This window comes from Lithobates pipiens, unplaced genomic scaffold (assembly GCF_037356315.1).
Source record: "Lithobates pipiens isolate NorthernLeopardFrog02 unplaced genomic scaffold, aLitPip1_a1.2 Scaffold_60, whole genome shotgun sequence".
NCBI lineage: Eukaryota > Metazoa > Chordata > Amphibia > Anura > Ranidae > Lithobates > Lithobates pipiens.
The window spans coordinates 3,583,612-3,611,306 of record NW_027507882.1 but is presented as its reverse complement, the minus strand read 5'-3'; the positions used below and the strand labels follow the sequence as shown (position 1 = coordinate 3,611,306).

General features: G+C 48.1%; 1 long non-coding RNA gene across 2 annotated transcripts in view; it reads right to left on the bottom strand.

The window, feature by feature from the left end:
• Positions 1 to 569: 569 nt before the first annotated feature.
• The window catches only part of LOC143958283 (uncharacterized), a 42,659-nt gene continuing 15,533 nt past the window's right edge, over positions 570 to 27,695 (bottom strand). For both annotated transcript variants that reach the window (XR_013270116.1, XR_013270117.1), the window contains exons 2-5: positions 2,882 to 2,924; positions 2,728 to 2,793; positions 994 to 1,364; positions 570 to 886 (exon numbers count right to left, since the gene is read on the bottom strand). This is a non-coding gene — a long non-coding RNA (uncharacterized LOC143958283). The remainder of the gene's footprint in view (positions 887 to 993; positions 1,365 to 2,727; positions 2,794 to 2,881; positions 2,925 to 27,695) is intronic.

The following is a 27,695-nucleotide window of genomic DNA, read 5'->3' as shown; positions in this document are numbered from 1 at the left end:
AAAAAAAAAGGATGCAAGTGGTGATGAGATTTTGGTGGAAAGGAAAAACCTGGAATTTCCACGTGGTCGTAAAAAATGGATTGTTCGCAATGTATTTCAAAAGATGAACACTGACCACACTTTTGAAATGCTTGCAAACATGATTTCGATCATCGAGGGCACAATACATAGTTCTTGGACATCAAAAAATCTTCTGATGCCCAAAAACATAGCGCCTGTTGAGAGGCCGGAAACAAGTGCGGCGGTGCTTGAGCATATGACACGCTTTCCAACAGGTGTAAAATGAACTTGATAAGTGTGTCATATCTAAATGATTGAATTGACATTGCTATATACGGCACTTTCCAAGGCACTACAAAACTTTAAAATTGCAAATGTTTTTGATTGTTTCATGTTGACTTGTTATGGTCTGTTGTCCTATCTTTTTTTCACCAAATTGTATTAAATTTTTTTATATATTGCTAAGTTTGTTGCATCTGTTGTTTTAGGTAGTGCATACTCTTATCGTACACATCGAATTAATTAATAACTTTGATCCTCTTAGAAATAATACAAATAACTCATTCTCATAAATTTAATTTTTTTTTTTATAATTTTTATTAAAAACATTCCAAAATCAAATAAACTGCTAACATTAATAATATATAGAATTAAAAAATGCAAAAAAGGTCAACTGTAAAAACTAAAAAAAGTAATTTAGTGAAACGCCATTTCCGATGCGTCGTAGTCCTCGGAGTAAAGAAATCCAACATAACTCCCATTTGGATCTGGAAAGGTCTGACGCACTACTTTTACTGCACACGATGGGATGACCCTACGATTCCCCTTCCCTAAAAAACCGTAGATCCATGCAATAAAAGCACGATACGCTGTTTTGCGTAATCTCCTGAAATAAAAAATTTTTTTGATTTAAAACAAACAGATAACTTTAAGAGAACTTTTAATTTAAAATGATGGGTAGTCTCATGTAATAATATTAACAAATTCACTGACCTATTGTTGTCGGCATCGACAACAGGACGTTCCTCTAAATACAACATGGTAAACATGAGTCTGACGTGTTCCTCTGTTGCGATTTGAGACGTGAAAATATCTGCCTCTGTTATGCATTTCCTTCCCTCTGGTATGCATCCGTCTACCTCGGCTGTTTCCCGGCAACAAACTGATTCCACCTGGGTAGCCATTGGTATACAGCATTGACACTGACACCAGTCTATGTTGCCTATTCTGTCATCGTTCGTTTCTAGATTTTCTGATGTGGATGAGGCAACACTCAACGAAGTAACCGTTGGATTCACTGGGAAGGCACGGTCAATGTCTCATGCGGGGTACCTTGCTAACAGCTGCTGGACTATTATCTTGCGCTAAAATCAAAACATTGAATAGATAATTTTAAAATTTTATTTAAATCATATATTATTTTTGTTTAATTGGCAATAAATAAAACAAAAATTTGAGATCTCTTGTACAAATGATTTTGGTTTTAAAAAAATTTGATGTATTCTTCAGTCAATATATATGGATATAGAATTACATATTTTCTTGGCATAAGGTTGGCATAAGATTGGCATAAGGTGTTGATCTTGATCGCACACCGGTCAGCTAACTTTTTTTGGGGATAATTCATAAGCTGTAGTACCTAAAGCCGAAGAATTGAAAGCGTGAGTCTTGCGGTTTTTTGGTTATTTTTTTTTAAGCCAGCAGCTACAAATAATGCAGCTGCTGAGTTTTAGAATAATGACACTTAACCGCCCAGCGCGCACACGATTGTGGCACCCAAAACCAAACTATCTATTGTCTCTCGGGTGCTGCCGCCTCCATCTTGGCTATGTGAATCAGGAAGTGGAGCCTTGCGGCTTCATTTCCCGTTTCCCTAATGCGCATGCGCGAGTCGCGCTCTGCATTAAGGATGGTCCCCGCTATCTCTGGGATCTGTGTGCTTCACAGCAGACAGTGGGGGACCTTTGCAAAAGGGCGTAGATATCTGCGGAAAGGGGTGTTTATTCTGCAGATATCTATCCCTGAAGTGGGTGCAGATACCTGTACTCCACCCAGAAAGGTCAAGATGGTGGCGCCGGAGGGGGGCAGTGTTCCTATGAGCGGAAGCTCCACTTTAGGGTGGACCTCCACTTTAAAAAAAATAAAATAAAAATAAAAATAAAGAACAAATGATTTAAAGCGGGAGTCCACCGGGACTCCGCGTTTTTCTTTTTTTTTTTTAAAGCCAGCAGCTACAAATACTGCAGCTGCTGACTTTTAAAATGGTGACACTTACCTGTCCAGCGCGCCCGCGATGTCGGCACCCGAAGCCGATCTCTAGATCGACACTCGGGTGCTGCCGCCGCCATCTTGGGTATGGCAATCAGGAAATGGAGCCTTTCGGCTTCATTTCCCGGTTCCCTACTGCGCATGCGCGAGCCGCGCGCGGCGCAATCCGGACGGTCCCCGCTGCCTCTGGGAACTGTGTGTTTCCCAGCAGGCAGCGGGGCACTTGCTGAAGGGGGCGGGCTCTCTGCGGAAAGGGGCGTAACGTACGCCCCTTTACGCAGAGAGCTAGCCCGGAAGTGGGTGCAGTTACCTGGATTATCCAGGTAACTGCACCCCCTCCCCCCTGAAAGGTGCCTATTGTGGCGCCGGAGGGGGGGGGATTCCGATGAGCGGAGGTCCATTTTAGGGTGGACCTCCGCTTTAACAAATGATTTTTAAAAACATAGATGGAAAACTTACTCTTTCCTCTTGACTAAATTAAGAATAGTATTCAACGATGTCTGCCGCTGTTCCAGAATTATTAGCCTTCAAATGAAAAGGAAATTATGAATGGTCATTATATCTTCAAAACAAAATAAAAATAAAAATTTGATAAATAATAATTTTTACTTACCATGTTGATATCGAGAATAAATTTGGACCAATTTTTTTCTTTTCTGCAATGTTCAAAAATTAGGCAGTGATTAATGACTTTAGATATGAATATAATGACGTAACGTTTAATGTAGGCAAAATAAAATAAAAATTGTAAGACCACAGTTTATATATTTATGTTGCTATCTCTAAATATATATATATATATATATATATATATTCTAATGAGTGTGTGTGTGTGTGTGTGTGTGTGTATATATATATATCTCTAATAACATACACACTCTACCTACGGATATATTTTTAGGACCATGCAAACAAATGGTCTGAAATTGTCACTTCTAAAGAATTTACAACTAGTTAGATTAGATAAGAAAGGAATTGATATAAGGGGTGGGGTAGGGTAGGGGTGTATTTACAGATAAGGAGAAAAGCTAAGTAAGGTTTTTATTTTGATTATTTTTAAACTAAACACACATTTGTTTGCGAATATATACACACATAATATATGAAAATTACCACAATAAAAAAAAAAAAATGTAAAATAATTATAATAATAAATGAAGGTGTATACATTTAATTTAATTATTTATTAAAAATATATTTATAAAGATAGATATATATTTTATATATATATATATATATATATATATATATATATATATATATATATATATCTATAGATGTATATATATATATATATATATATATATATATATATATATATATATATATTTTTTTTTTTTAACATATAAATATAGATTAACTTAAAAATAATTCTAAAATTTAGAAATGACCATATATATATATATTTTTACTTTACGTATATATATATATATATATATATATATATATATATATATATATATTTTTTTTTTTTAAATCAATATCTTTAGCACTTTCAAAGATGTTCTGCTGGCCTTGTGTTTAAATGGCAATTACAATCTAATCTAGCCAGGCTTTTTGTTGCCATTTTTCTTTTAACAAAAGTAACATTATATTTTTTAAATGAAATTTGTAGATATTCCTTTTTTTTTGTGTTGGCTATATATATATATATATATATATATATATATATATATATATATATATATATATATATATATATACGTATAACATATGTACAGATATATATATTTTGTGGGAGATATTACAAATATATAGAGAGAGAGAGAGAGAGAGAGTTATGTATTGTGCATATATATTGCAAGAGATCGTTTTCTATATATAGTGATATAGTATATATATTTGGTGGTAGATATTGCATATTTTTATATATATATATATATATATATATATATATATATATATATATATATGCAATATCTACCACCAAATACACACACACACTACCTAGATCTCTCTCTCTCTCTCTCTCTCTATAATTAAATCTGCACATTTTCAATTTGAAAGTATTCTCTTTTTCCCCTGAGCATTATGCTTTAGATCGAAATGGTGCAATGTAAAATAAATTTTTCTACTAACCTTTCCTCTCAATCCAGCGCCGCTCTCTCGTCTATGCTCGTCCCATCTGTTCTCTTTGTCTCATTGTTTATCTCCGTTGCCATCACAACGGGGCGGGACTTCCGACGAGAACACCCGTTGTCATGGCAACCGGAGCTGTAGACGGCGCTCGATATTGCGCTGACTGCGCATGCGCGAGATCTTTTATAGAACGGGCGGTGCATGCTGGTCATTTAGCAGCACACTGTCCCGGAAGAGGATGCCTGTGGGCTTCACATGCCCACAGGCAAAATGGAAACCGTCAGGAGACGGTTTTATAAACTCATTTCAGAGGAGACAAAGGCATGCTCCTGAGGCCAGAAACACCAAAAGTAAGTGTTAGCCTTATTAATAGTATTGATTGTCACTATGCCGAAAAAAAAAAAACGTTATAAACGGTGGAATCCCGCTTTAAATAGGAGCTGCTTGACACAGTAAGGTCCACCAGAAGATCCTTAAAAGCTACACATCATGCCGAGACCCAAAGAAATTCAGGAACAATTGAGAAAGAAAGTAATTGAGATCTATCAGTCTGGAAAGGGTTATAAAGCCATTTCCAAAGCTTTGGGAATCCAGCGAACCACAGTGAGAGCCATTATCCACAAATGGCGAAGACATGGAACAGTGGTGAACCTTCCCAGGAGTGGCTGGCCGCCCAAAATTACCCCAAGAGCGCAGCGACGACTCATCCAAGAGGTCACAAAAGACCCCACAACAACGTCCAAGGAACTGCAGGCCTCACTTGCCTCAGTTAAGGTCAGCGTTCATGCCTCCACCATCAGGAAAAGACTGGGCAAAAATGGCCTGCATGGCAGAGTTCCAAGGAGAAAACCACTGCTGAGCAAAAAGAACATCAAAGCTCGTCTCAATTTCTCCACAACACATCTTGATGATCCCCAAGACTTTTGGGACAACATTCTGTGGACCGATGAGACAAAAGTGGAACTCTTTGGAAGGTGTGTGTCCAAGTATATCTGGCGTAGAAGGAACACTGCATTTCATAAAAAGAACATTATACCAACAGTAAAATATGGTGGTGGTAGTGTGATGGTCTGGGGCTGTTTTGCTGCTTCAGGACCTGGAAGACTTGCCGTGATAAAAGGAACTATGAATTCTGCTGTCTACCAAGAGATCCTGAAGGAGAATGTCCGACCATCTGTTCGTGTACTCAAGCTGAAACGAACTTGGGTTCTGCAGCAGGACAATGATCCTAAACACACCAGCAAGTCCACCACCGAATGGCTGAAGAAAAACAAAATGAAGACTTTGGAGTGGCCTAGCCAAAGTCCTGACCTGAATCCTATTGAGATGTTGTGGTATGACCTTAAAAAGGCCATTCATGCTCGAAAACCCTCTAATGTAACTGAATTAGGACAATTCTGCAAAGATGAGTGGGCCAAAATTCCTCCAGGACGCTGTAAAAGCCTCATTGCACGTTATCGCAAACGCTTGGTTGCAGTTGTTGCTGCAAAGGGTGGCCCAACCAGTTATTAGGTTTAGGGGGCAATCACTTTTTCACACAGGGCCATGATGGTTTGGATTTTTTTCACCTTTAATAATAAACACCTTCATTTACAAATTGCATTTTGTGTTTACTTGTGTTGTCCTTGACTATTGTTTAAATTGGTTTGATGTTCCGAAACACTTAAGTGTGACAAACATGCAAAGGAACAGGAAATGAGGAAGGGGGCAAACACTTTTTCACACCACTGTACATACAGAATATGAACAGATACTGAGAATTATACCCAGCATACAGGACCGGAGAAGTGGTACTGTGCAGAGTCCATACATACATAATAAGAACAGATACAGAGAATTACACCTGGCAAACAGGACAAGAGAAGTAGTACTGTGCAGAGTCCATACAAACAGACTAAAAACTGACACTGAGAATTACACCCGGCATACAGGACAAGAAAACTGCAGACTCCATAAATACAGAACAAGAACCGATACTGAGAATTACACCCAGAATACAGGACAGGAGAAGTAGTACTAGGCACAGTCAATACATACAGCATAAGAAACGATACCGAGAATTACACCCATCATACAGGACAAGAGAAGTGATACTGTGCAGAGTCCATACATACAGAATATGAACAGATACCTGAGAATTACACCCAGCTTACAGGACAGGAGAAGTGGCACTGTGCAGAGTCCATACATACAGAATGAGAACAGATACCGAGAATTACACCCGGCATACAGGACAAGAGAAGTAGTACTGTGCAGAGTCCATACATACAGAATAACTACAGATACTGAGAATTACACCTGGCATACAGGACAAGAGAAGTAGTACTGTGCCGAGTCCTTACATACAGAATATGAATAGACACCAAGAATTACACCCAGCCTACAGGACAAGAGAAGTGGTACTGTGCAGAGTCCATACATACAAAGAACAGATACTGAGAATTAAACCCGGCATACAGGCATGGGCGTCCGCAGCAGGGGGCAAGGGGGGTCAAGTGCCCCCCCCCTGGAATCCCCAAGGTGTTGCAGCCGCCGCCATGCTGCATTTTTTTACTGAGTCCGCCGGCGGCTGCATCCTCCGCTCTCTCCTCTGGATCACAGAGCGGGCTGCCTCTGTGTTCGGGGGCAGCTCTGTAACATGCCCCCCCCCAGACCTGCTTGTGTGATAGTAGAGAGAATCAACGTTCCGCCTATCACACAAGTCGGTCTGGGGGGGCGGGGCCATGTTACAGAACGGCCGCCGTACACAGCCAGCCAGCGCTTTTATCCATAGGAGGAGATGCTGCAGGTAAAGCCTGCCCTGTGTGCCACAGTGCCTGGATAGTAGGATCGGGGGGGCTGCAGGGGGCCCCCCTGCCAATTCTCCTATCCAACCTATTTTACTGTCCCCAGTTCACCTTGTGCTCCCTGCTCCCTGCTCCCCCCCCCCCCCAGTTAATAGTGGTAAGTGATCAACCATCAAAGGGGGACCCCAGGAACTCAGAACATGGGGGGGACCACCTTCTGCAGAAAGAATACTCGAAGGTAAGGGGGGTGGGTTACTAATATAAGGAGGAAACCCCTTATATCAGTGCCCCTTACATTATCGTATTCACCCCCCCTTACATCAGTGACCCCCCACCGACTGGCCTGTGCGGTGCTTTCACAAATCTCCTCTCAGGTGCACTGTGCAGGGCTCAGTCAGTTGGCTCCAGCTTGGTGGCTCTGGTTTTATCCTATAGTCTCCTGTCCACAGTCCACACAAGTCTGACTTCTCCCATGACCCCCATCCTGGCTGTGCTCCCACTCTTGACTCCTCTCCAGACTCTCTACAGGAGATGGTCAGAGACTGCAAACTTGATGCAAGAGCTCAATGCAGCCTCACCAGTGCCCATCAAATGCAGCTTCACCCGTGCCCATCAAATGCAGCCTCACTGTGCCCATCAAATGCAGCCTCACTGTGCCCATCAAATGCAGCCTCACTGTGTCCATCAAATGCAGCCTCACTGTGTCCATAAAATTCAGCCTCACTGTGTCCATCAAATGCAGCCTCACTGTGCCGTGAATGCAGCCTCACTGTGTCCATCATTGCAGCTCCTCCTGTGCCCCATGTCCCAGTCTGCAGTCCCTGTCTGTGGGAAGGTGTGTTGTTGATGCTTGGTACGGTACCTTGCATGCCAGCAGGATATCCATGATGGCCAGCAGCAGGCAGGGTCTGTTCTCATTTTGGATGGGGACGGTGCTCCTTCCAGAGGATCTGTCTGCTGTGAGATGGCGTGGTCCCTGGCCACCTGGACCTTCAGCTGTCCTCATTTTCCAGCCCCAGTCAGCCTGTCCTCTGGTTTTGGGGAAGTGGAGAGCACTGGGTGGGAGTTGTAGAGAAGGGGGAGCAAAGAGTACTGGCGGGGTTGGACAACACATGGGTGGGGGCAAAGAGCGAGGGGGAGTGGAGATCACAGGGGTGGGGAGCGGAGAGCGCTGGGGGGGAACTTGAGAGCACTGGGGGGCCAATAAGAACAGGGGTAGAGAGCACGGTAGGCTGAGAGCACTGGGGGGCTAAGAGTGTAGGGTGGTGAAGAGCACTGGGGGGGCAGAAAAACAGGGGTGGAGAGCACGGGGGCTGGAGAGGACTGGGGGGATACAAAGAGCAGGGGGGAGTGGACAGCAATGGGGGGGGAGCTTGAGAGCACCAGTGGGGGCCAGAAAGAACAGGGGTGGAAAGCACGGGGGACTGGAGAGTACTATGGGGGGTGGAGAGCATTGGTAGGGTTGGAGAGCACATGGGTGGGGGCAAAATGCAGGGGGAGTGGAGAGTACAGGGGTGGGGAGTGGAGAGTGCTGGGGGGAGCCAAAAAGAACAGGGGTGGAGAGTACGAAGGGTAGAGAGCACTGGGGGGCTGGAGAACACCAGGGGGGCAGAAAGAACAGGGGTGGGGAGAATGGGGGGCTGGGGAGCACTGGGGTGGGGGCTGGAGAGTGATGGGGAGAGCTGAAGAACAGGGGGGAGAGCACTGGGGGGAGTGGAGAGCACTGGGTGGAGAGCACTGGGGGGGGGGGAAGAACAGGGGGAGAGCACTGGAGGGTAGAGGAGAGCACTGGGGGGGGAGAGCAGTGGGGGAAGTGGAGGGTACTGGGGGGGGAACAGGGGGGAGAGCACTGGAGGGGGGGAGAGCACTGGAGGGAGTGGAGAGCACTGGGGGGGAAAGAACAGGGGGGAGAGCAGGGGGAGAGCACGGAGGGGCGATGACTGGGGGGAGAGGAGAGCACTGTGGGGGGGGGATGGGGGGAGCACTGGGCAGAGTGGAGAGCACTGGGGGGAACAGCGCAGGGGAGCACTGGGGGGGGACAGGAGGGGAGAGCACTGGGATGGTGGCTAGAGAAGGATGGGGAGAGCTGGAGAGCGGGGGGGGGGCAGCAAGAACAGGGGAGGAGAAAAGTGTGGGGGGGCAGGAGAGTGTGGTGGAGGAGAGCACTGGGGGGGCAAGGGGGAGAGCACTGGGGGGAGTGGAGAGTACTGTGGGGGGGAGGAGAGTGTGGTGGTGGAAGGGTGCACTGGGGGGGGCAGGAGAGTGTGGTGGTGGAGGAGAGCACTGGGGGGGCAGGAGAGTGTTGTGGTGGAGGAGAGCACTGGGGGGGGGGGGAGGGCAGGCGAGTGTGGTGGTGGAGGAGAGCACTGAGGGGAGGGCAGGAGAGTGTGGTGGTGGAGGAGAGCACTGAGGGGAGGGCAGGAGAGTGTGGTGGTGGAGGAGGGCACTGGGCGGGCAGGAGAGTGTGGTGGTGGAGGAGAGCATGGGGGGGGGCAGGAGAGTGTGGTGGTGGAGGAGAGCACTGGGGGGGGGGCAGGAGAGTGTGGTGGTGGAGGAGAGCATGGGGGGGGGCAGGAGAGTGTGGTGGTAGAGGAGAGCACTAAGGGGAGGGCAGGAGAGTGTGGTGGTGGAGGAGAGCACTGGGGGGGCAGGAGAGTGTGGTGGTGGAGATGAGCACTGGGGGGGGGGCAGGAGAGTGTGGTGGTGGAGGAGAGCACTGGGGGGGCAGGAGAGTGTGGTGGTGGAGATGAGCACTGGGGGGGGGGTCAGGAGAGTGTGGTGGTGGAGGAGAGCACTGGGGGGGGCAGGAGAGTGTGGTGGTGGAGGAGAGCACGGGGGGGCAGGAGAGTGCGGTGGTGGTGGAGGAGGGCACTGGGGGGACAGGAGAGTGTGGTGGTGGAGGAGGGCACTGGGGGGGCAGGAGAGTGTGGTGGTGGAGGAGAGCACTGGGGGGGGCAGGAGAGTGTGGTGGTGGAGGAGAGAGCACTGAGGGGGGCAGGAGAGTGTGGTGGTGGAGGAGAGCACTGGGGGGGAGGCAGGAGAGTATGGTGGAGGAGAGCACTGGGGGGGGGGAGCAGGGAGCACAAGGTGAACTGGGGATAGTAAAATAAGTTGGATAGGAGAATTGGCAGGGGGGCCCCCTGCAGCCCCCCCCCCGATCCTCCTATCCAGGCACTGTGGCACACAGGGCAGGCTTTACCTGCAGCATCTCCTCCTATGGATAAAAGCGCTGGCTGGCTGTGTACGGCGGCCGTTCTGTAACATGGCCCCGCCCCCCCCGACCGATTGTGTGATAGGCGGAACGTTGATTCTCTCTACTATCACACAAGCAGGTCTGGGGGGGGGCATGTTACAGAGCTGCCCCCGAACACAGAGGCAGCCCGCTCTGTGATCCAGAGGAGAGAGCGGAGGATGCAGCCGCCGGCGGACTCAGTAAAAAAAATGCAGCATGGCGGCGGCGGCAACACCTTGGGGATTCCAGGGGGGGCACTTGACCCCCCTTGCCCCCTGCTGCGGACGCCCATGGTATAGGGTGCTACAGTACATAGGGTTTAGTGAGGTACAGTCTGCTACTCTATAAGGACTGTTATCGGTCCACAATACATAGGGTTGAGGTGTACTACTGCTGACTGCTGCCCTATACTGCAGCAGTCCTTCATTGGTATAGGGACTGACGTAACTTGGTCTAGGGTGCTACAGTACATAGGGTTGAGTGAGGTACAGTCTGCTATTCTATAAGGACTGTTATCGGTCCACAATACATAGGGTTGAGGTGTACTACTGCTGACTGCTGCCCTATACTGCAGCAGTCCTTCATTGGTATAGGGACTGACGTAAAGTCTGCTAATCAGTCACACATACCCTGCTTGGTCCACAAAAGTTCTTATAAGGACTGGTAACCTGGTATAGGGTGCTACAATACATAGGGTTGAGTGAGGTACAGTCTGCTATTCTATAAGGACTGTTATCGGTCCACAATACATAGGGTTGAGGTGCACTACTGCTGACCGCTGCCCTATACTGCAGCAGTCCTTCATTGGTATAGGGACTGACGTACAGTCTGCTAATCAGTCACACACAACCTGCTTGGTCCACAAAAGTTCTTATAAGGACTGGTAACTTGGTCTAGGGTGCTACAGTACATAGGGTTTAGTGAGGTACAGTCTGCTATTCTATAAGGACTGTTATCGGTCCACAATACATAGGGTTGAGGTGCACTACTGCTGACCGCTGCCCTATACTGCAGCAGTCCTTCATTGCTATAGGGACTGACGTACAGTCTGCTAATCACTAACACACAACCTGCTTGGTCCACAAAAGTTCTTATAAGGACTGGTAACTTGGTCTAGGGTGCTACAGTACATAGGGTTGAGTGAGGTACAGTCTGCTATTCTATAAGGACTGTTATCGGTCCACAATACATAGGGTTGAGGTGCACTACTGCTGACTTCTGCCCTATACTGCAGCAGTCCTTCATTGGTATAGGGACTGACGTACAGTCTGCTAATCACTAACACACAACCTGCTTGGTCCACAAAAGTTCTTATAAGGACTGGTAACTTGGTCTAGGGTGCTACAGTACATAGGGTTGAGTGAGGTACAGTCTGCTATTTTATAAGGACTGTTATCGGTCCACAATACATAGGGTTGAGGTGCACTACTGCTGACCGCTGCCCTATACTGCAGCAGTCCTTCATTGGTATAGGGACTGACGTAAAGTCTGCTAATCAGTCACACACACCCTGCTTGGTCCACAAAAGTTCTTATAAGGACTGGTAACCTGGTATAGGGTGCTACAATACATAGGGTTGAGTGAGGTACAGTCTGCTATTCTATAAGGACTGTTATCGGTCCACAATACATAGGGTTGAGGTGCACTACTGCTGACCGCTGCCCTATACTGTAGCAGTCCTTCATTGGTATAGGGACTGACGTACAGTCTGCTATTCAGTCACACACAACCTGCTTGGTCCACAAAAGTTCTTATAAGGACTGGTAACTTGGTCTAGGGTGCTACAGTACATAGGGTTGAGTGAGCTACAGTCTGCTATTCTATAAGGACTGTTATCGGTCCACAATACATAGGGTTGAGGTGCACTACTGCTGACTGCTGCCCTATACTGCAGCAGTCCTTCATTGGTATAGGGACTGACGTAAAGTCTGCTAATCAGTCACACACAACCTGCTTGGTCCACAAAAGTTCATATAAGGACTGGTAACCTGGTATAGGGTGCTACAGTACATAGGGTTTAGTCAGGTACGGTCTGCTATTCTATAAGGACTGTTATCGGTCCACAATACATAGGGTTGAGGTGCACTACTGCTGACCGCTGCCCTATACTGCAGCAGTCCTTCATTGGTATAGGGACTGACATACAGTCTGCTAATCACTAACACACAACCTGCTTGGTCCACAAAAGTTCTTATAAGGACTGGTAACTTAGTCTAGGGTGCTACAGTACATAGGGTTGAGTGAGGTACAGTCTGCTATTCTATAAGGACTGTTATCGGTCCACAATACATAGGGTTGAGGTGCACTACTGCTGACTGCTGCCCTATACTGCAGCAGTCCTTCATTGGTATAGGGACTGATGTAAAGTCTGCTAATCAGTCACACACAACCTGCTTGGTCCACAAAAGTTCTTATAAGGACTGGTAACCTGGTATAGGGTGCTACAGTACATAGGGTTTAGTCAGGTACAGTCTTCTATTCTATAAGGACTGTTATTGGTCCACAATACATAGGGTTGAGGTGCACTACTGCTGACCGCTGCCCTATACTGCAGCAGTCCTTCATTGCTATAGGGACTGACGTACAGTCTGCTAATCACTAACACACAACCTGCTTGGTCCACAAAAGTTCTTATAAGGACTGGTAACTTGGTCTAGGGTGCTACAGTACATAGGGTTGAGTGAGGTACAGTCTGCTACTCTATAAGGACTGTTATCGGTCCACAATACATAGGGTTGAGGTGCACTACTGCTGACCGCTGCCCTATACTGCAGCAGTCCTTCATTGGTATAGGGACTAACGTACAGTCTGCTAATCACTAACACACAACCTTCTTGGTCCACAAAAGTTCTTATAAGGACTGGTAACTTGGTCTAGGGTGCTACAGTACATAGGGTTGAGTGAGGTACAGTCTGCTATTCTATAAGGACTGTTATCGGTCCACAATACATAGGGTTGAGGTGCACTACTGCTGACTGCTGCCCTATACTGCAGCAGTCCTTCATTGGTATAGGGACTGACGTAAAGTCTGCTAATCAGTCACACACAACCTGCTTGGTCCACAAAAGTTCTTATAAGGACTGGTAACCTGGTATAGGGTGCTACAGTACATAGGGTTTAGTCAGGTACAGTCTGCTATTCTATAAGGACTGTAATCGGTCCACAATACATAGGGTTGAGGTGCACTACTGCTGACCGCTGCCCTATACTGCAGCAGTCCTTCATTGGTATAGGGACTGACGTACAGTCTGCTAATCACTAACACACAACCTGCTTGGTCCACAAAAGTTCTTATAAGGACTGGTAACCTGGTATAGGGTGCTACAATACATAGGGTTGAGTGAGGTACAGTCTGCTATTCTATAAGGACTGTTATCGGTCCACAATACATAGGGTTGAGGTGCACTACTGCTGACCGCTGCCCTATACTGCAGCAGTCCTTCATTGGTATAGGGACTGACGTAAAGTCTGCTAATCAGTCACACACAACCTGCTTGGTCCACAAAAGTTCTTATAAGGACTGGTAACCTGGTATAGGGTGCTACAGTACATAGGGTTTAGTGAGGTACAGTCTGCTACTCTATAAGGACTGTTATCGGTCCACAATACATAGGGTTGAGGTGCACTACTGCTGACCGCTGCCCTATACTGCAGCAGTCCTTCATTGGTATAGGGACTGACGTACAGTCTGCTAATCAGTCACACACAACCTGCTTGGTCCACAAAAGTTCTTATAAGGACTGGTAACTTGGTCTAGGGTGCTACAGTACATAGGGTTGAGTGAGGTACAGTCTGCTATTCTATAAGGACTATTATCAGTCCACAATACATAGGGTTGAGGTGCACTACTGCTGACCGCTGCCCTATACTGCAGCAGTCCTTCATCGGTATAGGGACTGACGTAAAGTCTGCTAATCAGTCACACACAACCTGCTTGGTCCACAAAAGTTCTTATAAGGACTGGTAACTTGGTCTAGGGTGCTACAGTACATAGGGTTGAGTGAGGTACAGTCTGCTATTCTATAAGGACTGTTATCGGTCCACAATACATAGGGTTGAGGTGCACTACTGCTGACTGCTGCCCTATACTGCAGCAGTCCTTCATCGGTATAGGGACTGACGTAAAGTCTGCTAATCAGTCACACACAACCTGCTTGGTCCACAAAAGTTCTTATAAGGACTGGTAACTTGGTCTAGGGTGCTACAGTACATAGGGTTGAGTGAGGTACAGTCTGCTATTCTGTAAGGACTGTTATCGGTCCACAATACATAGGGTTGAGGTGCACTACTGCTGACCGCTGCCCTATACTGCAGCAGTCCTTCATTGGTATAGGGACTGAGAGCTTTGTCACAGGGTCATTTAAAAAATGACAGGCAGAGGAAGAGGCAGGCCCTTCCGCAGGGGTGGTAGGGGTAGGGCAGGAGCAACAGGCTTGAGCCAAAGTGGGAAGTTGCAGAAGGTGCGTTCAATTACTTTAAAGGACGCGCCAGACTTGGTTGAATGGCTCGCTCAGCCTTACTCTTCTGCACCCTCTTCATCCTCTCGATCTGCACCCTCTTCTTCACTCTCTGCTATGTGCACACCCAAAGACACTACCATCAACAACACCACCACCACCACCACCACATACCTTCCGCTTGAGTCACAGGAATTATTTTCCGATCCATATCAAGAGGACATTTCTGATGCGCAGCCACTCTTGGTATTGGATCAGGAAGAGGAGGTAGCAACAACCGCTACTCAGCAGTCTGACGACAGTACCCAGATCAGCCCAAGGAGGAGGTTGGTCCCCGGTGTTGCTGCCTACTCTGAGATCTCTACTTATAGCGGTGGGGAAGGTGACGTTGATGATGACGTGTCTAGTGATGTCACGTGGGTGCCCACAAGAGAGGAAGAGGAGGGGAGTTCAGAGGGAGATATGGACCAGCAGATAGGGAGGAGAAGCAGGAATAACTTACATTGCACAGGAGGGACAAAGCAGACTGCAAATGTATCAGGAGCGAGTCATCGACCATGTACGGTCACATCTGGCGCTCCCAGGACACCGGCACATGGCTCCGCAGTGTGGGCTTTTTTTAACGTGTCCGCTGCTGACAATAGCGTTGCCATCTGCAATCTTTGCAGTCAACGCATTAGTCGCGGTAAGCCCCAACACTCACCTAGGGACGACCGCCTTAAGAAGGCACATGGGCAGCCATCACCGAGCCCAGTGGGAGCAACGGAACACACAAAGCCACACTCCAGGCTCTCACCGTCCAGCCTCGTCTTCTACTTCTCCTTCTCCTCTCTCCTCACAATTGTCCTCCACTCCACCTTCCATCACGCCAAGCTCACGATTTTCTGCAAAAAGGCAGGCTTCCGTGGGCCTAATGTTTGAGCGTAAAAAAATTATGACGCCGGATAACCCTTTTGCCCAATGGTTGACGGCTGGCTTGTCAGAACTTATAGCCCGCCAACTACTGCCATATAAACTGGTGGACTCGGAGGCCTTTCGCAAATTTGTGGCCATTGGAACACCACAATGGAAGGTCCCAGGAAGGAAGTATTTCTCAGAGAAGGGCATCCCAGAGCTGTATGGCCATGTTCAGCGGCAAGTGAATGTATCTCTGGCACACAGTGTCGGTGCCAAGATACATGTGACCACAGACACGTGGTCTAGCAAACACGAGCAGGGAAGGTATATCACTTTTACTGCCCACTGGGTGAACCTTCTGACGGCCGTCAAGCATGTAACCCGTGGCACCCGTGTAGATTTGGTTTTACCGCCACGGATTGCATGCAGGCCTGACTCTTCTTCTCCTCCTCCTCCTACTCCATCCTCCTCCCTCTCCTCCTCAGCTGACTCCTCCTTTTCCGCATGCTAGCATCTCTTCCGCTGCGCCGCCCAAGCTCCCCAGAACCTATTCCACATGCCAGGTGAGACGTTGCCATGCCGCGCTGCGTCTGTTGTGCCTGGAAGCCAAGAGCCACACTGGCCCGGCACTCCTTTCAGCTTTGCGTTCACAGGCAGATCAGTGGCTAACACTGCTCAATTTGACAGTTGGAAAAGTGGTGTGTGACAACGGTGCCAATCTGCTTAGCGCATTGAAACAGGGCAAAATCACGCACGTGCCATGCATGGCACACGTCTTAAACTTGGTCGTGCAGCGATTCCTTGTCAAATACCCTGGGGTCCAGGACATCTTGCGGCAGGCAAGGAAAATCTCGGCCCATTTCAGAAGATCTTACACGGCCATGGCTCGCCTTGCTGACATTCAGCAGCGACACAATCTGCCGATCAGACGTCTTATTTGCGATTGCCCGACGCGATGGAACTCAACCTTCTATATGCTTGATAGGCTGCTCCAGCAGAAACGTGCAGTTAACGTCTACCTGTATGAACTCTGCGGCAGAACCGGTTCTGGGGAGCTGGGTTTTTTTTCACTGCACCAGTGGCTGCTCATGCGCGACACATGCAGGCTTCTGCCGCCATCTGAGGAGATCACCAAACTGGTCAGTCGCAGCCATGGCGCCATCAGTGACATGGTACCTTATGCCTTCTTTATGGAGCGTGCATTGCGTTGTGTCATTGATCAAGCTGTGGAGGAGCAGGAGCGGGAAGATGAGGAAGTCGCAATGCTGGAGGAATTCCCAGGGGGGCTACTCTATCTGAGACAAGTGAACAACAGGAGTCTGAAGAGGAGTCAGAGGAGGATGGTGCCGGGGCGGATGAGGAGGAGCAAGAAGAGCATGCTTTAAACCTTTCTGGGATCCCTGTTGTGCATGGATGGGGAGAGGAGAATGAAGAGGACGACATTATCCTAGATGATGAGCAGGAGCCAGGCCACCACACCGCTTCCACTTTAGTGCAAATGGGGGCCTTCATGCTCCAGTGTTTTAATAGGGACCCCCGTATAAAAAGCATAAGGGTCAAGGACCAGTACTGGGTGGCAACGTACTTAGAACCCCGGTACAAACACAAAATGGCGGAAATGTTACCGCCGTCGCAGAGGGCTGTCAGAATGCAGCACTTCCAGGCCTTGCTTCGAGATGTCTTTGCTGTATGTCACGCTGCTGATGTCAGTGCTCTGTATCACGGTGCTGCTGTCAGATGACTCTATCACGGTGCAGATGTCATTGCTGTATGTCACGCTGCTAGTGATCATCTCCAGCACCCTCTTCTTTGCCTACCCTGGTCCCTGACCTTCCCTCTCCTCCATTGCCTTCATGCGCTCCACAGTCCTGAATTGTCAGAACAATTTCCCATATAAAAAAAGAATGCTTGTAGTTGTCGATCCCAGATTCCCCTCATACATGTGTTATGTCATTGGCCATGTGGTGGGACTATGTTTGCACAGCTAATAATTATTTTGTGGCTGCAAATTTGACCTATAGGTTTGCGAAGTTCGCCTCCCATTGAAGTCAATGGGGCCCGCCGCGAACGTTACGGTTCGCAAACTATTGGCCGCGTTCGCGTTCGCGAAACGTCCCGTCGGAAGTTCGTCCATCACTATCAGTCAACTCCGGTCATGTTGATTAGAAGATAGATTTATTACAGATGTATAGTACAAATGGACGAGGGACCCTTCCAGCAGAAGGTCCACAGCAAAATCACACATAAACCTGTAAGCAACTACTTTATAGTAATATTTGGCAACCTGCCATTGGCTAAGGCACACTGGTGACTCATGGTGCATTGTCAGCTTTATTGCCAAATCCAGAGGGTCTTTAAAAGGTTTCCTATTATGTAACATCTGCTAGTTTCTTAAGTATTGCCCCAGGCCTTGGTCAGGACTTAAGAAAGTTGCATAAACATTAAGCCAGCGCCCTTTTTAGCTACACAAAGTACATATAAGGAACAAGGCAAATATCGATATCACCTGTAATTCTTTGCATATTTCTTATCATTCCCTCCTCTGATATCTATATTTATTATTTCAGTGCAGGTCCGTTCCATAACTGGGTTTTCAGACCTTACTTCATTCAGAGGAGTATTCTCATCATCATAGATATCTTCTCCTTGGGGAACTGTGTGGTACATTGTCCTGGTCATGGCTGTCTCAATTAATCTTTGAGAGAGTCCTCGAATACAGGGAATACAACAACATCCACAAATGACTAAGATGGGTAAAACCACGGCGATAGAGATCAAACATGAGGTGACAAGTCCAGTCCATTTCCCAAACCAACCTTTAAAATTTGTGAATGGATCATTAATACCCGAGTTTTCTGCGAATTCATTCGATAAAGCTGTCAATCCTTCGAGGGCTCTAGTCACGGTTCCTCCAGGAGCTGTATTGTTAGGAATAAAGGTGCAACACATACCGCCAAACATTTTACAGACCCCTCCTCTTTCTGCTAGGATTATATCTAATGCCATCTTATTCTGCCATGCCATCAGAGAGGTAGGGGCTAATTGCTCTGCTAATCCCTTAACTGCATCCCTGGTGTAGTTTACAAACCTTTGTTGGTTATAGTGTATATATAGTTAATCCAGTCAACATTCTTGTTTACTGTATCCCACCAAAGAAGAGACTCAAATCCAGCTGCCACTTGATTCCTAGCCTTAAACTCGCTTAGCACTCCACGTGGAACCCCAATCTCATCCATGTTGATCTGGGGGTCAAAAGACCCTGCAGGAGAGGTGTCCCTTCCGCTCCTCTGGTGACCTTTCTTCCAAGGGGACTCTGACAGTAAGCGCAGAGGCATTGCCAGCTGTTCCAGGGCACAATCCCCTCGGGAATTGGCTGGGATTCTCGCTCTGGGCCTCTTATCTCCGCATAAGCACCAGACGTCCGCCCTCTGGGTGTCGTGCTCAACCCAGTCGTCACCCTCTCCCTTTACAATTTTGTTAATCCTCTCCATGCAGTAGTCATCCGGTAAAGACCCCAAATCTGTGCCACTCTCATTCCCTGGAAGTGCAAAACAAGTAAAGTTGCCAGGGTATGCCATGACAGCTGGGGGTATCTGAGGTCTCTGAACCTGGGGAAACAACAAACTTAACGTGTGACAGGAAGTGTTGGTGTCAGGTTTGTATGTTTTTTGATACAGCTTTAGCATACACCCTAAGCAATCTGGATCTGTATTATTATTTAAGGGAAAAGCCACTGTAGCTAGCTGGGGTCTGGCCCCTGCACAGACCAAGCAGTTCTCTTTTTTAAGACCCCTTTCACACCAGGGCGTTTTGCAGGCGCTATAGCGTTAGAAATAGCGCCTGCAAAACGCCCTAAAGAAGCTGCACCATTGTGTGTAGTGTGAAAGCCCCGAGGGCTTTCACACTACAGCGGTGCGCTGGCAGGACGTCAGAAAAAAGTCCTGCCAGCAGCTTCTTTGGAGCGGTGAAGGAGCGGTGTGTTTACCGCTCCTCCACTGCTGCTGCCCATTGAAATCAATGTGACAGCGCTGTAATGCCGCCGGCAAAACGCCACTATTGCGGCGTATTGCCGGCGGTTTTAACCCTTTTGCGGCCGCTAGCGGGGGTAAAAGCGCCCCGCTAGCGGCCGAAATCCGCCGCAAATCCGGCGGTAAAACGCCGCTAAAAATAGCAGCGTTTTACCGCCGACGCAAGGTGCGGTGTGGTGTGAAAGGGGTCTAAGGGTATTAGCAGTATATATTAACCATTCAATCCATCCATTCTTATCCTGGTATCCTGTTTCTAATGTTATAGTTTCTTCCACTGTGAGATTGGTGAATCTCACTGTGGGTCCTAATACCTCTACTGTAAGTTGGTCCTCATTAGCTAATTCTTTCTTCTTGTTTGTCTCATTCTTTGGTTTGACTTCAAGAAAGAATTTTCCCAAAGGGTCAGTTCCTGATATCCAAGCTCCTATACGGTATAACCTCTGATCTTCTAGTTTGGGGTCCTTCAGGGAAATCAATAATATATTGCAATTCTTTGGTTCTGTACAGGGAGAGTGGGCTGCTTTAGTTATGGTCAGGGGAGGGCTGGGCCAGGGGGCAGGGATGCAATTGCCCCCCTGGCTGCTCTGATATGCGGTGGCAAAGGCTGCTGTGTCGTCAGCTCAAAACCCGCAACATGCACAGCTCTTGAGCTGGCCGAGTCCAGTACTGTGAGCCAGCGATGTCTTCATGTCAGGGCTGACAGTCTGTGTTACACAGCACAGCCCTGCCCAGCCCCTCCCTTCTACACACCATTGGCTGGCAGAGGCTGGACTTGCTCTCTGCTCAATCTGAGCAGTTGGCTGGAATCCAGTGAGGCTCCTGGGAGGCTGGGACCATCCAAGTAAGTGAGCTCCTCCTCTCTGCAGCCAAAGAGTTTTTTCTAGCAGCCTGTGCCAGTACCTTGCCCTCCTAGGGCTAGGTGGTATGATGTGGGCTCTCACTGACATGCTGAAGTTTGGCTGCAGTGCTGGTGTACTGGCAGTCATCCTGCATGTTGCCCCTGGGACACAGAGGATGCACATTTTTACTGCATGTTCTGAAAGTGCACAAAACGTCCTGCATGCTGCATGTTTGGTGCACTTTCAGATCATGCAGCAACAATGAGTAACCTAAAAGAAGTCTGAGGGGGTGTGACACCCGCCAGTACACCCGCACTGCAGCCAAACCGCAGCACACCAGTGTGAGCCTAAATGCTTGTATTCACTTGCAGCAGCCACTGCCACTCCTCTGAAAAGTGATCCATGCTCAGGTCACTTTTCAGAGGCATTTGACAGGCAGTGAATAGTTGATATCACATTTCATCCCTGCCTGCTTTAACCCCCCTAAATGCCAATCCCTGCAGGTAATGACACAGTTCACTTTGAACTCCACCTTATTTCCATTACTCTCTGTAGGTATTAGATGTGGTCTCACCTTTTTGTTTGCACATCTAATACCAAAGGGTACTTTCACACATGGGCAATGTGGGCGGTAGTGGTACAGCGCTGCTCCTTTTAGTGGGGCTTTATCATTGTTTTAGTGGCGCTAGCAGGGCACTTTTAACCCCCACTAGTGGCCAAAGAAAGTGTTAAAAAGGGCCGTGTTGCATTCATTTCAATGGGCTGAGCACCTCTCCCAAACCACCCCAATAATGTTGCTTGCTGGACTTTTCAGACTGTCCTTCAAGCTCACCGCCCCAGTGGGAAACCTGGGGTGGCATAAGAAGCGCTTTACAGGTGCTATTTTTTAGCACTAAAATGCCTGTACAGCGCCTTCAGTGTTAAAGGACCCTAAAGAGAGTTCTGGAAATAAGGTGGAGTTCAAAGTGAATTTCTACACCTAAGTGGAGCCCCCCTTTCAGAAGATTTGAGGATATTATTAAACCCAGAGACTGGTGGACTTAGGCCACAATAGACAGATTGAAATTCTGCCGGTTCAGCAGACATTTCAATCTATCTCTGTGCAGACTGGTTGTACAGAATTTGACTCCATCAACTGACAGTACAACCAGCGTGTCTTTATGTTTTTTAGCGATCAGTGCTGGCTGCTATATCTGCCAGCAGTGATCACTGTATTCTGATGGCTTGGAAACTTTCACCTCAGAGCACACACCAACACATGGCTCTTATGGAAGCTTGTTAATTCAAGTTCTAGGCTTCCCTAACATTACAGCCCTGTGGGGCTGTGACCAAGTCTGGGCAAGAGCTGGGATATGACATTATTTACCTCATATCCCTGCCACTCCTAAACCTGCTCCACTGCAGCACCAGGCCCACAATGCCCTTAATCTGGCCTGTGCTCCGGCATGCGCCTGCATGTGCATTTCTTACTATCCGCAATTGAGACAGGAGGAACCTGCACCCTGGTGAATCTGGTGTTCATGCCGGGGAGACAGCAGGACTTGCGTGTTTAGCCTACTGCGCTCACTGTGACTCTCAGCTACTCTGCTTGCTTGGCTTGCCCAGTGGTGTAGTGCTCACTCACCAGAGAAGCTCCGGACTCCACAGGTAGTGCTCAGTGTGGTGGCAGTGACAGCACAGTCTTTAGTCTTCATCTTCCTGCAGTCTCATTGGTCTGTGTACTGGGTGTGGGGAAGGGGCAAGCTCTTTTTCTCAGTCTCTCTGGGGGCAATCATGCAGTCTCTTTCTAAGAGACTGCTCCATTCTCTGAGAGACTGCTCCACTTCACACTGCCTGTACAGAGACTGACTGCTTCACAGTGCCTGCACAGAAAGTGACTGCTCTCTCTGTGCAGGCAGTGTGAAGCGGGGTCTGTGCAGGCAGTGTGAAGCGGTCTCTCTCTGTGGAGGCAGTGTGAAGCGGGGTCTCTCTCTGTGGAGGCAGTGTGAAGCGGGGTCTCTCTCTGTGGAGGCAGTGTGAAGCGGGGTCTCTCTGTGGAGGCAGTGTGAAGCGGGGTCTCTCTCTGTGGAGGCAGTGTGAAGCGGGGTCTCTCTCTGTGGAGGCAGTGTGAAGCGGGGTCTCTCTCTGTGGAGGCAGTGTGAAGCGGGGTCTCTCTCTGTGGAGGCAGTGTGAAGCGGGGTCTCTCTATGTGGAGGCAGTGTGAAGCGGGGTCTCTCTCTGTGGAGGCAGTGTGAAGCGAGGTCTCACTATGTGGAGGCAGTGTGAAGCGAGGTCTCACTATGTGGAGGCAGTGTGAAGCGGGGTCTCTCCATGTGGAGGCAGTGTGAAGCGGGGTCTCTCTATGTGGAGGCAGTGTGAAGCGGGTCTCTCTATGTGCAGGCAGTGTGAAGCGGGGTCTCTCTCTGTGCAGGCAGTGTGAAGCGGGGTCTCTCTCTGTGGAGGCAGTGTGAAGCGGGGTCTCTCTCTGTGGAGGCAGTGTGAAGCGGGGTCTCTCTATGTGGAGGCAGTGTGAAGCGGGGTCTCTCTATGTGGAGGCAGTGTAAAGCGGGGTCTCTCTATGTGGAGGCAGTGTGAAGCGGGGTCTCTCTCTGTGCAGGCATTGTGAAGCGGTGTCTCTCTCTGTGGAGGCAGTGTGAAGCGGTGTCTCTCTCTGTGGAGGCAGTGTGAAGCGGCGTCTCTCTCTGTGCAGGCAGTGTGAAGCGGCCTCTCTCTGTGGAGGCAGTGTGAAGCGGGGTCTCTCTCTGTGGAGGCAGTGTGAAGCGGGGTCTCTCTCTCTGTGGAGGCAGTGTGAAGCAGGGTCTCTCTATGTGGAGGCAGTGTGAAGCGGAGTCTCTCTATATGGAGGCAGTGTGAAGCAGAGTCTCTCTATGTGGAGGCAGTGTGAAGCGGGGTCTCTCTATGTGGAGTCAGTGTGAAGCGGGGTCTCTCTATATGGAGGCTGTGTGAAGCGGGTCTCTCTCTGTGCAGGCAGTGTGAAGTGGGGTCTCTCTATGTGGAGGCAGTGTGAAGCGGGGTCTCTCTATGTGGAGGCAGTGTGAAGCGGGGTCTCTCTCTGTGGAGGCAGTGTGAAGCAGGGTCTCTCTATGTGGAGGCAGTGTGAAGCGGAGTCTCTCTATGTGGAGGCAGTGTGAAGCAGAGTCTCTCTATGTGGAGGCAGTGTGAAGCGGGGTCTCTCTATGTGGAGTCAGTGTGAAGCGGGGTCTCTCTATGTGAAGGCAGTGTGAAGCGGGGTCTCTCTATATGGAGGCTGTGTGAAGCGGGGTCTCTCTCTGTGCAGGCAGTGTGAAGCGGGGTCTCTCTGTGGAGGCAGTGTGAAGCGGGGTCTCTCTATGTGGAGGCAGTGTGAAGCGGGGTCTCTCTATGTGGAGGCAGTGTGAAGTGGGGTCTCTCTATGTGGAGGCAGTGTGAAGCGGGGTCTTTCTCTGTGAAGGCAGTGTGAAGCGGGGTCTCTCTATGTGGAGGCAGTGTGAAGCGGGGTCTCTCTCTGTGCAGGCAGTGTGAAGCAGTCTCTCTCTCTTTGGGGCAATGTGGAGCAGTCTCCCTCTCTCTCTGTACGGGGAATGTGGTGTAGATGGGTGGTGAGCTGATTCAGTGGTTCAATGGGCCACTTGACTGGACTTGCCCCCCAGGCCTAAGGCTGCCAGCCCTCCCCTGGTTATGGTTAATCTATTCTTTAAATCTCCTGCTGCTGGGATCTCATATCCCCAATCCTGGGCTGCAGTTGTCCACATGACTGAATCCCAAGTAGTACACCCGGTAGTTCCAGCCAAGTAGCACACATATTTGTCTGCCCAGGTCAGCTTACCCGCTACCTTATCTCCACAATCTGTCATCTGGCATAAATCCACCTGTATAGTACTGGTGGTTCCCTCAACAATGGTGAGGTTCAATGCTCTTCCTGTCTCTTTCCAATTGATTGGTTCCATTATCCTCCCATGTCTCCTACCTCCCCGTATAGAGACCTCTCCTAGAGTCACCAATGCTGCCACGAGGAACAAAATCCCTACCATCCTATCTGAAGTGAGGGGGGCCTAAATAGGGCCTTTTCTTCACCAAGGTTGAGACAAGCAGACCTTTTATCTGCCTCCCTTTGTAGTTGGACTTTCCCCCTCCTTCAGTCTTTCTGTCCCTACTCTGCCTATGTTTACCTTTTTACAGTGGGATTGGTGAATCCAGGTAGTCCTTTCAGCAATTCTTACTGCGGTGGGAGTAGTAAGGAGTACTTGATATGGACTATCCCACTTAGGGGAGTGCCAGTGCTTCTTTTTGATCACCTTGATGAGGACCCAGTCTCCAATTTCATTCCTATGGGCTCTCCTTCTGGAATGGAACACACTTGGTTAATTTATTTTGTATTTTAATGATCTTAGTATGTATTCTGCTGAGGTTCTCTCCGCTTCCACTGTGTGGGTTTGATTTGGTAATAAAGGTATTTTATAAGGTCTACAATACATCATTTCAAATGGCTTGGTGGGGGTGATGTGCATACTTAAAATAGCTAGTGGGAGACAGTACATCCAATTTTTCCCTGTCTCTGCCATAGCCTTTTTTACCTTGCTCTTTAGGCTAGGTTCACACTATAGCGATGCGGGAACGCCGCGAATCCGCGGCGTTTTCCCGCATCGCATACCTCCCGCCGGCAGTTCACACTGCCCTATGCGGATGGCCGGGAGTGTCAATGATATGTTACTGACACCCCCAGATCCGTCCGCATATCGCAGTGCGATCTGCACACTCGCACAGGAATCGGATCGCATGGTGTGAACACCCATGCGATCCGATTCTGCTGCGGACCAAAAAAAGGGTCCCGTGCGAGTTTGCTGCGGGAGCGATGCGATTTCAGCCATACTATCTGTATGGCTGAACTCGCATCGCTACGGAGATCGGATGTGATTTGCACTGCAGTGCGGTGCGAATCACATCCGGATCTCCCCCTGCAGCAGTGTGAACCCAGCCTTAATATCGCAGTATGTCTTTCTACGAGCCCTGCTGACTGAGGGTGATATGCACAGTGATTCTTTACTTCTATACCCATCACTAGCGATGAGCCGAACACCCCCCGGTTCGGTTCGCACCAGAACTTTCGATCGGACCCCAAATTCTTACGAACTTTAGAACCCCATTGAAGTCAATGGGACTCGAACGTTCGAAATTAAAAGTGCTTTTTCTAATGGCTAATATGCAAGATACTGTCTTAAAAAGGGTTTGGGGACCTGGCTCCTGCCCCAGGGGACATGGGTCAACGCCTAAAATGTTTTTAAAAATGGCAGTTTTGGTCGGGAGCACTGATTTTAATGACGATTAAAGTGAAAAAAAGTGAAATATTCCTTTAAATATCGTGCCTGGGGGTGTCTGTAGTATGCCTGTCAAGTGCCACGTGTTTCCCGTGTTTAGAACAGTCCCTGCACAAAATGACATTAAACGGAAATAACATCATTTAAAACTGCTTGCGGTTTTAATGTTATATCTGGTTCCTGCAATATGGTTGAAAATCATTGAGAAAAATGGCATGGATAGGCCTCCCTGCCCATTACCAGCCCCTTTGGGTCTTGTACGCATATTAATGGGAACCCCGTACCCATATTAAAAAAAGGAAATGCGTGTGGCCCCCAGGCACTATACAGTGGTGTGAAAAAGTGTTTGCCCCCTTCCTCATTTCCTGTTCCTTTGCATGTTTGTCACACTTAAGTGTTTCGGAACATCAAACCAATTTAAACAATAGTCAAGGACAACACAAGTAAACACAAAATGCAATTTGTAAATGAAGGTGTTTATTATTAAAGGTGAAAAAAAATCCAAACCATCATGGCCCTGTGTGAAAATGTGATTGCCCCCCTTGTTAAAACATACTATAACTGTGGTTGTCCACACCTGAGTTCAATTTCTCTAGCCACACCCAGGCCTGATTATTGCCACACCTGTTCACAATCAAGGCATCACTTAAATAGGAGCTGCTTGACACAGTAAGGTCCACCAGAAGATCCTTAAAAGCTACACATCATGCTGAGACCCAAAGAAATTCAGGAACAATTGAGAAAGAAAGTAATTGAGATCTATCAGTCTGGAAAGGGTTATAAAGCCATTTCCAAAGCTTTGGGAATCCAGCGAACCACAGTGAGAGCCATTATCCACAAATGGCGAAGACATGGAACAGTGGTGAACCTTCCCAGGAGTGGCCGGCCGCCCAAAATTACCCCAAGAGCGCAGCGACGACTCATCCAAGAGGTCACAAAAGACCCCACAACAACGTCCAAGGAACTGCAGGCCTCACTTGCCTCAGTTAAGGTCAGCGTTCATGCCTCCACCATCAGGAAAAGACTGGGCAAAAATGGCCTGCATGGCAGAGTTCCAAGGAGAAAACCACTGCTGAGCAAAAAGAACATCAAAGCTCGTCTCAATTTCTCCACAACACATCTTGATGATCCTCAAGACTTTTGGGACAACATTCTGTGGACCGATGAGACAAAAGTGGAACTCTTTGGAAGGTGTGTGTCCAAGTATATCTGGCGTAGAAGGAACACTGCATTTCATAAAAAGAACATTATACCAACAGTAAAATATGGTGGTGGTAGTGTGATGGTCTGGGGCTGTTTTTCTGCTTCAGGACCTGGAAGACTTGCCGTGATAAAAGGAACTAAGAATTCTGCTGTCTACCAAGAGATCCTGAAGGAGAATGTCCGACCATCTGTTCGTGTACTCAAGCTGAAACGAACTTGGGTTCTGCAGCAGGACAATGATCCTAAACACACCAGCAAGTCCACCACCGAATGGCTGAAGAAAAACAAAATGAAGACTTTGGAGGGGCCTAGCCAAAGTCCTGACCTGAATCCTATTGAGATGTTGTGGTATGACCTTAAAAAGGCCGTTCATGCTCGAAAACCCTCTAATGTAACTGAATTAGGACAATTCTGCAAAGATGAGTGGGCCAAAATTCCTCCAGGACGCTGTAAAAGCCTCATTGCACGTTATTGCAAACGCTTGGTTGTAGTTGTTGCTGCTAAGGGTGGCCCAACCAGTTATTAGGTTTAGGGGGCAATCACTTTTTCACACAGGGCCATGATGGTTTGGATTTTTTTTCACCTTTTAATAATAAACACCTTCATTTACAA